Genomic DNA, 14371 nt, shown 5'->3' with positions numbered 1-14371 from the left:
TCTCTCCTAAGATACGACAACCCGTTGGTTCCAATCATGTGCAATGAAAGGATCCCTGAACCCTTTGAACACCAATGCTCTTTCTCTCAAAAATAAAATTCACAAATGCAGACTTCAAAGGTGTCTCTCCACATGACAACGATCTCATTGTCATCTCCGTAGTCTTGATGAGGTTTAACATCCAACACATTCTGTTTGACGGAGGTAGCTTGACTGATGTGATGTATTAGGGCGCTTTTGTTGACTTGAAAGTCCTAAAGAATTTAATGATGCCCCGAAGAGTTGTCGATCGACGTCCGACTCCGATAGAGGAAGTGAAAGAACTAGAGATTGCAGAGGGGAAGAAGGTAAAGATCGACACGACTCTTATACCCCTGCTTGAAGATGGCCTTGTAAAGGTGCTAAAGCGTAACTCGAATGTTTTTGCATGGTGTTCTAGTGACATGCTAGAGATAGATCCAAATTTCTTATGCCACAAGTTGGCTTTGAACCCCTCGACAAAGCCTATGATTCATAAGAGAAGGAAGCTTAGGGAAGAGAAGATGAAAGCAATCACTAAGGAAGCAAACAAGCTAATATTTGTCGACCATGTAAGGGAGATTCAATACCCCACGCGGTGGTCCAAGCAAACCTTTGATTTTTGCGTAGGTAGCAAAATAGAGGAAAGGCCTCATCGGTCGACCTGGAAAGGAATCTTGAAAAGGAATTTATCCGACCCAACAATTGTTTAACCTCTTTAACGTTGCTTGGACTCCGCATGAGCATCAATCAGGATTAGCCTTGATTCATCGATATCTGAGCATGAACTTGAGGAACTTGCCTACTCGTACCCCAAACGAGCACTTCTCAAAGTTCAACTAAAGTTGGTATTGGCCTAACATATCAAAAAGTTTTTAGAGGTCAGCAAAACGTTTACCAACTTCTAAGGACTTTACTACCAGTTCATTAACATAGGCCTCAACAATTTTCTTGATAAGTTTGGTCAAAATCTTGTTTATCAGTTGTTGGTAGGTTGCCCCTGCATTCTTTAACCCAAACGACATGACCTTATAGCAATAATTGGATTGCCCAGTTATGAAAGCCATTTTGTCCATGTCGTCTGGGTGCATCCGGATCTGGTTATGACCCGAGTAAGTATCCATGAAGCTTAATAGTTGGTAATCGGACACACCATGCATCTACCAAGCTATCAATGTTCAGTAATAGGTAGGAGTCCCTAGGACACGTTTTGTTCAAATCCGTGAAGTCGACACATATTTTCCATTGCCGCTCGACTTTTTCACCATCACAACAATTTTAATATTAAAAAGAAATCATTTGTTTGTTGTTTACAGATAAACTTTAATTTTATTATTGTTCTATAGTAATGTGATTATTTTTTATGTGGCAATGAGAGAAATATATACAGTATTAGAGTTTAATTAGTATGCACGGTTATATACAATTTTATATTACTAATTAATGAAAAAATTCTTATTACTGTAACTTTAAAAGTAGTTATTATGAAAATTAATAAGTTTATTGTATATAATGATCTGTAATTACTATATGATAGAGTAAAAGACATCTACATTTTTACTATATAATTATATGACAGTGTGTTATTATTTTTAACTATTAAGTTTTATTGTTATGAATTGTCAATATTAAAATATACTGTAAAAATTTATGCGAATTTTTTAATAAATTATAGTTTAAAAACGACTATATAAATTTAATGCAAATAAAATTAATGCAATAAATTGGACAAACTATAGTATATGTCACTTTCTAAACTTTGGTGTCCTCCTCTACTGGTTGAAAATAGAAACAAAAAGGGGGCCTATGTTGCGTGGTTGGGTGAACAACGTGACTGATATTAATTAAGGCAGTGCTAGTGACAAATGACAATAAGAGAAAGAAGGTTTTTCCTTATATTTATATATATATATATATATATATATATATATATATATATATATATATATATATATATATATATATATAATCATTTAATATAAATTAAAATGATTTTATTATATTTTTCAAAAATCAAATAATATAAAAATAATATTTAGTTTGATTTAAAAGTTAGTAATATAATTACAACAAACAATATTTTAACGATAGTAAGATTTGTTAGATTTTGAAATAAAATATAATTTAAATTGACTTTAGTGATAATTACATACTCATAGTAACAATAATTAATATACTCTAATTTAAGTTTAAAAATAGTAATACTTTTATATTTTAAATTAAACTAGAATTAATTTATCTGTATTTTTTTATTTTTTTGTGTGCTCTTAATTGATCTGTATATTGTATAAGATAAATATATATTTTATATTATTAAAATGTATGATAATAAATATTTTGAATATATAAATTGTGTTTTACTTAAAAATCATAATAAATAAGTATATTCGAACATATAAATTATATATATATATATATATAATTTAAATTGTAATATAAGATTCTTTTTAACTATTAACACTTCCTTTAAAAAATACTGAAATTTAATGTAGAGATAGAGATATATAATAGAGTTCCAGTGAAAAGATATAGACAAATAAAAATAAAAGGAGGATATAAATTTAATATGGATGAGAAACAATTTTTTTCCTATGAATAGTGTGTGAAATTGCACTTTCAAGAAAGATAAGAGAGAGAGTAAAACGTTGAGTGTATAAATGAGAGTGAGAGTGACACTCTTTAACTGTTTATTCTATTTTATAGTATAGGAGTACTAGAAATACGATACTACCAAGCACATAAATCAATTAGGACAGTATTGTTCATACTTTGTAAGTTTGAGTTTGAATCTTAAGAATGTATTTTCTTTAAATATCTGAAGAAAAAACTGTCACTTTACCTAGCTTGAACAAGCATGCATTTAATAAAGGAGTTAAAGTTCCACTCTCCAAAGTAAATACTCAAATTTATAATATAAGATTAAATTTTTAAAATAAAATTCCATCATTCAATATAGTATGTTAATGCTCGTGAGAATATCATGAATGCAAGTCATGCTACTATTAAACTAATAAAAAAAGTTGTCTTAAGCTCAAAAATATGTAAGGTCTAAAAAATATTCACACAATTTAAAAAAAAATATATCTATCATTCATTTGAATTATCATTTGATAATTTTTATTGTAACATGAGATATTATCTCCAATATATCCATTTAAAAACTTGTGTAGTTGAGCATGTGGAATAATTGGTGTAATGTTGTTCTAATTTAATCAAAGATTTTCAGTTTTTTTATCTATGGAAATTATAGATAATGTTAGGAATTTGTAATAACTTGTGCACCCGACTCAATCAATTAAGTTAAATTTTTTGATAAAGATTTTAAATTTGAATCATGGATATGTTGTTGCATTAAATACTCAAGCTTTATCACTCATAATGATCCTATATAGCTCAAACAAAATAATTTATAGTAGAAGATATGATCCTAAAAAAATATGTATTTAAATATTGTTGTAAATCATTTAAGTTAATTTAATGTTATTATTTCTTTTTAAAAGTTAGGAAACTAGTTTACACCTATTTTAAACTCTACTTTTTCCTTCCAAAAAATGTTTAATAAAAATAGGATTAAATAAGTTTTTGTCCTTCAACTATTTCAGATTTTGAGCTTTTTTTTATAATTGATTTTGAGTTTAAATATTGGGTATGAAACAGAGTTTAATATTCTACAATAAAACTTTATAGTCTATAATAATATTATCTAACTCATGTAGAATTATTTTTCATAAAAATGACTTAAATATATTTTTGATCCTTAATAAATATTTGATTTTTGTGTTTGTTTCTTAATATTTATTATTTTTGTGTTAAATTCCTAATAAAATAATAATTTAATTTTTGATCCTTAACACATATTTTTTGTCATACATAAATTAACGAATTTTGTATTTATTTTTTATAATTTTTTTCATTTATTATTAGTTGAGATTAAAATAAAATTCGTTAATTTATTATAGAATAAACATAAAATTTATTAATTTATCAGGACTAAAACAAAATATAAAAAATCAAGAATAAAAATATTATTTTATAAAACAAAAATTTATTAGGAAATATAAAAATTAAATATTAATTAACGATAAATACATATTTAATCCTAAAAAAAATGTATGTGATTCTTAAAAAGGTTTACAAATTTTGTTTGCATTAGTATTGAAATTTCGAACCAGCAAAAAAATACTATTGAAATTTCTTGACAAATTGAAAAACTTTAACCCAAAGGCTATATATCATTTATGGTCTAACCTTTTTGACTATACATTCATGAGTATAATAATAATAGGAAGATGGAGGGAACATATGAGAAAATGAAATCCATTAAATAAGAGTGTACAACTGTATGTAGAGTTAGGTTGAAGGTAAGTACAATGCATGTTTTGTGTAGTGTTGTATGAAAGTGGATGAGAGGAAGGTGGGGAGGATTTGGACGCACGCGTGTGGGGAGAGACAAATGCGGTCCAGGGGCACGAGCAGGATGGACGCCAAGGTAGTATGACCCTGTTGTCCCCGGTCAACCCGGCAATGTTTTGCCGCTACAGCTTCTTCCAAAACCCCACTCTTGTTGCTTCTGTTTCCCTTCATTGCACGTGTTTCCACCTGTTTCTTTTTCACCCTCTTTCTTTGACTGCCTAGAATCTTGTATCCCCTGTCCGTACCTTCTGCATCATCATATACATGCATGGAATTTCTCACTTATATTCTGTTATATATATATATATATATATATATATATATATATATATTAAAAATGCTTTTGTTTTTGATGGCCTCAAAGTGTTATCGGTGAACTCGATCCCCAATAGAAATCCCAATGCTTGCATGGGTATTGACTATTGTGGAATAAGAATCTAGAACTTGGTCGAGAGAAAAAATGTGTAATATGATCATAAATTAATTTTAAAAAAATAGAAAAAATATAAATTTAATTTTTTATTATGTAAAATGTATTATAAATTAATTTTATTGTTAAATTTGTAAGATTATTTAGTCATTAAATTATAATATTTAATAATAAATTATGTTTTTAAGAATTAATTTGTCATTAATTAAATTACAAAGTTAAAATCATTAAATTGTCTGCAAGATTAATTGCATATTCATAAATTAAATTTAAATTTTTTATTTTTTTATGATCAATTTGTTAATATTTTATATTTTCAGAGACGAATTTAACTATTTATCCGAAAAAAAATAGTAAAATAATGGATACATATATATAATCATTAATTTTTTCATCATTAATCATTAATTTACTTTATTGTCAGTTAAAAAATAACTATTCATTTTAAGATATCACTTAGAAGTATAAATAAGTCAAATAATATTGTGAATATTGTTCAAATTATAATAATCATGTAAGAGAATAACATTATGAAAAATAATTAGGAAAAATTATAAACAAAAACTTAGTCTACACACATGAATTATTTTATTTTTACAATGATGACGTTGAGGATTAGATAAAAATATTAACATATAAATTAAACTATGTATTTATAAATAATGAATTTACTTAGATAAGTAAAATATATTGTGAGTATTGTTCCAATTATAAATTACCTCTAAGTATTACATTATAAAAATTAACTAGATGAAATTATAAACATTTTTTACTACAAAGGAGTGATTTATTTTTTGTGTATGATAACAAAAATTAGATTTTTTTTGTCACCATGAAATTAGGCGGTAAAAGTTGTTGGATGCTGTGACAGTTAATTTCATTGAATGTGGCAGATGAGATTGACAAGTGAGGTCGGTGTATCCATAAGGCATGACATCAAGAGTCTATCCTCAAGAGGATGATCGTGGCACTAAGATTTCGATGCAAGATAAAGAGTGAGGATGTTTAGAGATCACAGTTGTACAAATGATTAGATGAATGGATGAGAGTCATCAATCGTGAGGTTAAGGGTTGACCTGGTACACACACATTTGGTTGCACTTAAATAAGGGAGGAGAGGAAGGAGATGTTGAAATTTTTAATAAACCTTATAAAATATCAAATGAGTACTAAAACACGTTACATCAGATTATAAGAGGTTTTAAGGAAAACCTAGATCCATAAAGTTTGATCAACACGCAGCGGAATCTTACAGTGGTCACAAACAATTGGTTTAATGACCTTCCACAATCAAATCACCTTCTTCCTTATGGAACCTTCGTTTTCTCTTCAGAAGAGAGGAGAAACTATTTCTTGATTTGGTGTATTGGGGACCATAACCATACCTTAGGTTTTAACCTATTAGGGTTCTCATTATCCCCTAATGGGTCAAGCTGGTTTCCGCTTATTAAGTCCATATCAATTTTCAGTTGGTAGTCTAATGGGCTCATTGAATTAGATTACTTTATATTGAACCTATTTAAATGTAAATAACGAATATAAATGTTATAATATAATATGTAGTCCATATAATTAATTAGGAATTATAAAATTTCTAACAATCTTCCACTTGGGTTTCATATTAACATTAGATATTTATATCACAAAATTCTTTAGGCGCACAACCGTATATTATTTACTTTTAGACTCCTTTTGTACAATCTAGTCCATCTCATATAGCAACAGGAAATCATTGCAGTTTTCATCACAATTCAGCGTGACTAAGCCACAATGATCACCATTGTTACTCACCATTGTTACTCATACTCGATGACATAGATCAAATATGGATAAGCAACATGGAAATTACATACAATGTGATCTTAATCATGTTTATTTCCAAATAGTCCAAACTTTATTCTTTATAGAGATCAGTCCAAAGCGTAATACAAATATTGCACACAAAACAAGCTCAGAATAGAATGATAAACATCAACTTTATTTTTGTAGAAAATCCAAACAATACAAATATCTAGAAAACATAAGATATAAAACATAAATAGGACTCCCACTAAACTAAGGTATTGTTAGGAACTACACCCATATGAGCAATGTGCTCATGAAAAACTCTAGGTATCAAACCTTTAGTAAGTGGGTCAGCTAGCATGGAATCTGTCCCTATATGCTATATGGAAATCTGCTTATTCGAAACTCTTTCCTTCACAACCAGAAACTTGATGTCAATGAATTTTGACTTGGTTGTACTCCTATTGTTGTTGGAAGCAAGATCAAAACCAAGTGCACGAGCAGGTCTTCACCAAGCTCTAACTTAAGTGACTTGAGTTTCGATATGAGATTGGACATCTCCGTAATGTACTCCCTTATGTTCCCTTTGCCTTTATACTTCATGGAGATGAGTTTAGCCAAAAGGTTACTCGTCTTTGCGTTTTCATTTTTGGCAAAGCATTGTTCAATTTCCTCAAGGAATTTCTTTGCACTTTGACCCTCAGAAATAGAGCACCCGAAACGCCTTTGGAATAGAGCGCTTCATGATCATAAGGCACATTCAATTGGACCGATCCCACTTCTCAATCTTTACCTCATTAGAGGTTTCCAGAATGGAAATGGGTCGTTCCATCCTCAATGCCAAGTCCAAATCCATACAGCCAAAAACAATTTCTACGGCTTCCTTCCAAACCTTAAAATTTGTCCATTCAACATTGGGATAGAATTCACTTGGACAGTAACATTTGCAGCACTAGCAATATTAACTAAAGAGAGAACAAAAACTAATAACATGTTCACAAATAATCAAGCAAGTCATATAAAGTATATATAACAAGACATGCAAATATTTCCCATAAAAGATCCATCACAAGATACCCAGCACAACATTAATTCTAGTCTTTGGACAGAGAAATTAATTTGTAATTGGTACGCAATGATCAAATATTGACAATTAGTTTTGTCAAATAATAGTCTTTCTTTGGACCGACTATTATTCTCATGAAAAAAAAACTTTATAATTGTCACATATTTATCATTGCAGGTATGTTATTATTTGGCCAAATTGTGTCTTCCTTTGGGTCGAGCACAATTCGCATAAATAATTTCATACTAACATTCATGCAATTTAATTAAGTCAATTTACACAATAGAAGTTACTTTGGCAACGTAATGATTCAATCAATTTAATTAAAATTACTGGACACGCAAATAAATGGAAAGGATCCGTAATGGTTAAATTTGTACTCAATTATGATAACAGCAAATATTTGAAAACAACATTATAGTAAACTAATTATGCATTTGAAACGAACATACCACGGTACTATCACAAATTTATACTAACCACAAGAATATCATAAACTATCAGTCTATCACCGATTCATGACGAAAAAGCAGTTGAAAAAAAACAATAAATTATTCATATAAGACAAAAAACCATTGCCTTATTACTGATTTATATATATATATATATATATATATATATATATATATATATATATATATATATATATAATTATGCTATGTACAAAACATCATGATAATGACATACATATAGATTCACAAATTGCACACAATGACCTTATATAAAAATACAAGTCCCTGTAGCTTTGTATTCGATGTAAAGAGTTTTCGAAAACTTTATATGTATAAAACAAAAAAAAACTTTCTTGCTCACGAAATATATATTGTTCAAGAAAACCAACGCCGGATACGTAAAACCTTTATCCCAAATAGAATAATATGTAAGCACAAGTGACACAAACCCGTAAATCAAATGCAAATGCCTTTTATTCATTTGAAACAAAAAAAGAAAAACTTTACAACGATAACACATAAATTTACGAGTTTTACTATTTTATTGATCGAAATAGTTTCTCTCCAAAATAAAATTAGGGTTCATATAACTAAAACGATCCAGATATAATACATATCAAACAACTTTAAATCCCAATAATCTAACAGTAATGGTGGCTCTGATACCACTTGTTGAAATTTTTAATAATCATTATAAAATACCAAATAAGCATTAAAACATATTACGTCAAATTATTAAGAGGTTTTAAGAAATACTTAGATCCATAGAGCTTGATCAACACGCAACAATTGATCAACACACATCTTACAACGGTCACGAACAATTGATTTAATGACCTTTCTCAACTAAATTACATTTTTTCTTATGAGACTTTCGCTTTCTCTTCAGATGGGAAGATGAGAAAGTGTTTCTTGATTTGATGTATTGGAGATTATAATCATACCTTAGGTTTTAATCTATTAGGATTTTCATTATCCCTTAATAGGCCAAACTGAATTTCTGATTATTAAGCTCATATTAATTTTTTGTTAATAGTCTAAAAAACTCATTGAATTAAATTATTTTAAATTAAACTCTTCTAAATATAAATAATATTATAATATAACATGTAGTTCATATTAATTAATCATGAATGACAAAATTCTCAACAGGAGACGCGCGAATGAGCGGAGAATTCAATGGACTTCGTGATTTGGTTGGGCAGAGGTAGTGAAGAAACTTTTGAAAGTCACGTGAGACCCAATGGTTTCATCTTCCTCTCAAATGAGAAAATTTGCAGAGGAATACAGCTTTTTACTTTATTGTCCTTGTTCTCTCTCTTCATTTCTTCTTTCATCCATGCAAGTTCTCCTCTGCATCAAGGTCCATCATTCCCGTCATTGGAATTGTCCTTGTTGACATCAGACGCCTTCAAAACGTGCAACTCCTCCTTGCTGTCGAGATCCGCCGTAGCGACGAATGCCATGACTGTCATTGAATGCCTTCGAATCATGCAACTCCTCCTCATCATTGAGATCTGCCGGGCAACAAATGTCGTGATGGAATTTGCACTTAGTGTGCATGGCCAGATTTGTTTGTTGGTGGAAAGAAACTTCGGTGGTGGAATTGTTTCTATTTTTCGACACCATTACATCAAATATGGTCTATCTTGCTTAAATTAGTTCTTTATGTTCGGTGTTGTGTTTTTTATTCTCATATTTGTTTTTAATGAATTATTTTCAATGCTATTTTACTGTGATCTATTCTACCAATGTTAATTTTGTTGAGAAAACCGCAATTGACTATTACATCTTTTTTTGATAAAATATGAATACAAAGAGAGCAAAAAGTGACGAACAAAATTCTATCCTCTAGGACTGCGTCATTGGAATAGTAAAAAACAATTATTGGATTTATGGTTAAAATGAAAAAAATATTAATCTTAGGAGGATAAATGAATATTTTCATAAATCTTATTATTCTATTTTTATTTTATTTCTTCTCTATTTCTCTTTAATTAAATTACTTCTATTTTTATTATATTTGTCACCTATTTCTTTTATCACATATTTTCTTCCCTCCTCTTTCCTTCTCACAGCCAAACAACCCCGTAATGTTGGCTCGAGAGCATAATGAAAGTGTGGGAGTGAAGGCTCAAGATTCCTCTAGAACAAAAATCAAAGTTCAAAATTTATAGAGATTGACACCGGACTTTAAGAGTTTTATAGGGATGAAAATTTTCTAAAAATAACACATACAACACTTGTTATCTCAATGTCATGTGAGTGACGCATGGTTGTCATATCACCCAAAATGTCTATGTGTACAACACTGCCGTATAATTTTGTTAGCCATGTCCACTCTAAGTTAGCAAAGATCATGATATAAATTAAATATATCATATTCCAAAACTATAAAATAGAAAAATAAAGAAATAAAAATTCAATATTTTATATTTTTCTTTTAGAAATCATTCAAATTCAATTGATAATATTTTTATGACACAAAAAGTAGGGTGCTCCTTTGGTTCTCAATAAATCTGGCACAGTGCTCAAATGATCTCCCATGAAGAACACGGCTTAATATCACCATAGTGAAAAGTTAAGCACTAGCTATGCCTCGAAATTTGTGAAATCTGAACCGAAGTGGCTAACTTAGCTCTGTTCTTTTTACGCATACGTAACTTTTAATGAATATATATCACGAATGGTGACCCTAGTTCTAGTTAAAGTGATGCTAGTGGATGAGGTGCCAGAAAAGCAAATCAATGGGATGACTTGCCCTCAAGATTCGTGAGTGAGCTCTATAATATCTGGATGCCATTTCACTTTACAAATAGATTATCCCATATACTATTATATTAGAGTTACAATAAATAACAAAGATAAGTTATGACATGATAAAAAAGTAGATAAGCTACTCCTATGAATGTTATTTACGGAGACATTTCCTATGGCACCATGTCCCATGAATGGAAAGTCTCTGGAGAGAGAAAAATGAGTGTGGAAACTAAGCAAAGCCTAGTTGGCCTTGTGATTCGCCCTAAGTAAGAATAATATTTATGCTTGATTCGTCTAATCTACTAATTTTTTTAAGACCAAATAATCTAATCTAATCTTTTGACCAATAATTGAACTCACTTTCCACTCTGTCCATCTAATTGCTCACCACGTGTTCACCCCTCCTACTCTTTTGTTTTTAATATCAAATCCAAACCCTTCCTACTTTCATTACCATACATAAATCAATGTGGATTGGTGCGTGGTCCCCTAATAACGTCCATCTTTTTTTTTTTCAATAGCGACCTCTGACTAACGCCAGGGCCAGACTTTGAGGTGCAACAGTTTTTAGCATTTAGCAACGCCGTTTATCTATATCTTAATCAATGATTTTATGTTGGAAAGTCCACAAGTATTTCAAAGCGAGCACTACAAGCGAGCACTACTGAAAGCGTGATCCCAGAATTAAAATTGGCTCGATACCATCTTAACATGTATAATGTGAAAAATCTAACTCAATTTTAAAAACTAATTCAAGGGATGAGTGTCCCTCTCTTATATATTCTAACGTGAGATTAGTTTTAATCGATGTGAGACTTTAATTATTTCCAACACTTTATACACAATATATATTCTACATATATTAAAGCCCTGCAAACTATACTTTTAAATGGAAAGATTTTATGGGTCTATACCTCGACAACGTGTTGTGAACTGTGCATGCCGATAATCAAGAATAAGTTGATAAAAAACAAATTCGTGTTATATAAAAATATGAATTCGTTTTTTGTTATTAATATGATGATTTTATTAGTTAGTAATTTTTAAGTATTTTTATAAACACTTTTTAAATGTTAAAGTATATAATGTGAGAAGCTTAACTCTATCTCAAAAGCTAGCTCAAGGGATAGAGTTGTCTCTCAATGATATATTATAATTTGGAATTACTTTTAGCCAATGTAGGATTTAGATTATTTCCAACACTTTATACACCATATATATTTTACAGATATTAAAGCCCTGCAAACTATACTTTTAAATGGAAAGATTTTATGGGTCTACACCTCAACGGCGTGTTGTGAACTGCGCATGCCGATAATCAAGAATAAGTTGATAAAAAACAAATTCGTGTTATATAAAAATATGAATTCGTTTTTTGTTATTAATATGATGATTTTATTAGTTAGTAATTTTTAAGTATTTTTATAAAAAAATTTTAAATCTTAAAGTATATAATGTGAGAAGCGTAACTCAACCCCGAAAGTTAGTTCAAGGAATAGAGTTGTCCCTCACTGATATATTATAATTTGGAATTACTTTTAACCGATGTAGGATTTAGATTATTTCCAAGACTTTATACACCATATATATTTTACAGATATTAAAGCCCTACAAAGTATACTTTTAAATGGAAAGATTTTATGGGTCTACACCTCGACGGTGTGTTGTGAACTGCGCATGCCGATAATCAAGAATAAGTTGATAAAAAACAAATTCGTGTTATATAAAAATATGAATTCTTTTTTTGTTATTAATATGATGATTTTATTAGTAAGTAATTTTTTAAGTATTTTTGTAAACACTTTTTAAATCTTGAGCTTTGTCCTAACTTTGGTGAACTTTCACTTTGAGACTCAATACATGAAGAAAAAGGAAAGTGAAAGTTATTTGGCTAGTTGCGGTCCAATATCATGCTTCTGCTTTTTTTTAAAAAAAAAAAATATTTTTAAAATTTATTCTTGTTCAAGTTTTGTTTGGAACAAATTTAAAATAATTTAAATTGCTTCTTTTTACATGTTATGAGTAAAAATGATAAAAATAATAAAACAAAATATACATTTTATTTTTATCTACATAAAAGAAAAAGCATCTACAAGAGTGATAATTAACATTAGACTGATACAAATATTTTAATAACTTGTCCAATAAATACTCTACTCAATATTTCAACCAATCATTTTTTTAAAGGGATCCATATAAATTTGAGACAATTCAATCTATATAAATATTGAATGCAATTTTATAAATGAAATGAAAGCATAATCGTATAATACTCTATTTTTTTTATTTAGAACATAATAATATGATTATGACTTATAACCTAAAATATGCATCTATTTTTCATATAAATGAAAAAAAATCACTGTAAGATTGTAAACATAGAATTTGAATAATTAAATGTTATATTTTATTAGTAAAATTAAATTTAATCACGAGATAGTCATCAAATAACATCTAAATTTTTTTTATTCTTCATAAAGAAAAAATGAATAATGTTTTCTCTTTTTCTTAGCCTTTTTTTTTCATTACGTTTAAGCTTTAATTTATTTAATTAGAAAAAAATAATTTCAATATTTTTAATTTTTGAAATTTTGCTCAATATTTCTATAAATGAGAAGTTTTTTTTTTCTTTTTCGAATTTAATGTTTACAACATATTCATCAAATACAACATTCATTTACAGGATATGTTACTAATATTTTTGTTATCATTCAAATAATACTACCACAGTTATAGATATTTTTATTGTGTAAAAATAAAATGTGTATTTATTTTTTATTTTCTTTTCACCGTTGTTTTTAGTATTTCATGTGAAATAAAAAGAGTAAAAATTTAAATGATTTTATTTTTTATAATTAAAAAATATTAAATGAAAGACTAAATAAAAAAGAAATAAACATTCTAGAATGTTAAACATTACTAATAAACTCACTAATATATAGTATGAATGGTCACTGGTCAGTAGCCAATTCAGTTTTTTTGTTTGCTTCATGTAATTAGCCAATTCAGATTCAGTTGCTGTCAAAATTTGAATCTAGTACTACTGAAAATCTTCCCAAATTAATAAATTAATGCCACTCTGTCTTATACTTATATCTATAATAAGTCATAAGATATGGGTGTGCATTTAAAGCATGGTAAGTGGAAATTCTAATGTACTCCCAATCACGGAAGAAAATGATGCCCCGTCGTGTGCATGAGTGGTGAATGGTGATGCATCTGGAGTTCAATGTTGCTTAGAACTTACTCCTTTACACCTAGTCAATTTTAGTTTTACGTAATATGTTTAACTTGACATATATAAGAGAGACTAATACTCTCAAGTCTCAAATATGACATAAGTCATAGCTCATAAGAAATAGATTTATTTGCAATGTGTGGCTTACGTGATACTAATTATTATATTGATCTCTTAAGTTTGAGATTTAAGCTTTATATATGAAAAAA

Source organism: Glycine soja, chromosome 7 (assembly GCF_004193775.1).
Source record: "Glycine soja cultivar W05 chromosome 7, ASM419377v2, whole genome shotgun sequence".
NCBI lineage: Eukaryota > Viridiplantae > Streptophyta > Magnoliopsida > Fabales > Fabaceae > Glycine > Glycine soja.
Note: the sequence above shows the minus strand (reverse complement) of the source record.